The 1,699-nt window shown below is 35.6% G+C and overlaps 1 long non-coding RNA gene across 1 annotated transcript; it reads right to left on the minus strand.

The window, feature by feature from the left end:
• Positions 1 to 227: 227 nt before the first annotated feature.
• On the minus strand, positions 228 to 1,319 carry LOC126830802 (uncharacterized). Its single transcript, XR_007683985.2, has 3 exons — positions 1,295 to 1,319; positions 1,033 to 1,215; positions 228 to 729 (listed from the first exon to the last, which is right to left on the minus strand). It is a non-coding gene; the product is annotated as an uncharacterized LOC126830802 (long non-coding RNA).
• Positions 1,320 to 1,699: the final 380 nt, after the last annotated feature.

Below are 1,699 nucleotides of genomic sequence, written 5' to 3' on the forward strand. Positions count from 1 at the left end.
TTTTGGTGCATGCCCCGACCCCCTGGGGCAGTGTCACACCCACTTTTTGTTAATATTTTGTCTGAAAATTTGGCAAAACAAACCCAACGCCTAGCCTTCTTTGCCTCTTGTCATATTACAGCCATTTCATATTTCATTCTCTTCATTTAATAAAGTACCATATTAATCAAAGCAGGAATGTGGACGTATATTGCAGCGTTAGCGATGCTCTCGTTCATTTCCGGAGATCGTTATTTACGATACTGTGTCTAAATATATAGAACCAAAGATGAAATGATAATCACATATATTCTATTCTCTATTTGATCTCAAATTTGGGATTTGTTTTGGGGTTTTTTTTGGTTGTTAGGAGGGGGCGTAAAGGGGTGGAGTGATTGTTTCTCTTTTCTTGTATTCAATGGGAAAGAAACTTGACAATACCAATCATAACACGTCAGATGTGCTTTTTACAATAGCTTTTCGTGGGATTAATCGTAAAAAATCGTCAAATATCTAGTTTGCACCCAAACGCTCCCCTTTCATCCTCCTCTGACATATTTCAGTTCATTTTTGCAATGTTTCATATCACTAATATTCAGGCATGTATACTTTCAGCATTTCCATTTGTCATACTTGGGTGTTCTTCTAGATTATTCTCCAAACACCGAGTAAAGGCAGCTATCTCATCACCATCAATAAATTTAAATATAAATTTCTTCTTCCTCGTCTCAAATACAACTGTACGGAAACCTATAACAAACCAAAAGACAAGATTTGATAGTTGGAATTCGAAATAAGAGTAGGCCATAGCGCCGCTGTCGAAGAAAACTTTCCCTCATATCACTCTGCATGACGTATGCCCGTCTTCATTAGCCCAAAACAGTGGGACGTTAAACCCCATTTTATTTCAATGCCCAATTTGTGCCGTTAATCCGTACTAAGATGACTACGCAGCCGTCTCCTCATCATTTTAAAGAAACATGTCATATAATGAGTGTACTGTTTACATCATTGATAACAGACGAAGTGTTGGTATATATACATCATACCTACCTTTATATACAGCAAGATAAACATTATTCACTTCTGCCAATCGCAAAGACTTGAATTTTTTGGGTTTTGATCTTCCTCTGTAACCAATTGAAGCCCATTTAATCTCTGGGCGTCCAGATATAGATGTGATTTTAGCATAAACCAAATGATCATAACCCAAACTGGTTTCTTTAAGGAAACGAGCTGAAATAAAGAATAAAATAACCACCTTTTTTTTCCCTTCAGTCTGATAATTGATATCAGATATTTTGATACAACTTACTGGCGTTTCACTGAATATCTGATCTTGACATGGCAGCGTTACAATATACTGCAGTCAAATATACTTAGATCTACTTCATTAAACGCTACATAACATAATCAGAATCAACTATCTATTAAGTGGGGTCAAGTAGGTAGCTCTACAGAGCTTGCGTTCGGCTTTTAAATCTCATTTGCAAATGTGCGTGTGTGTGGAAGGTGTGTGTGTGTGTGTATGTGTGTGTGGGTGTGTGTGTGTGCGTGTGTGTGCTTATTGCATTAACATTGTAACTGAGGTAAAAATAGAGACAATTTATAGTCACACTTCCGTTTAAAATTACAATTAATTTAATTTATGTTTTCGTTTCATATTAATTTAAAAGTAACTTTTAAATATTTAATTTTAAAAGATTTCTCATAGTAAATT

This window comes from Patella vulgata, chromosome 8 (assembly GCF_932274485.2).
Source record: "Patella vulgata chromosome 8, xgPatVulg1.2, whole genome shotgun sequence".
Classification (NCBI taxonomy): domain Eukaryota; kingdom Metazoa; phylum Mollusca; class Gastropoda; family Patellidae; genus Patella; species Patella vulgata.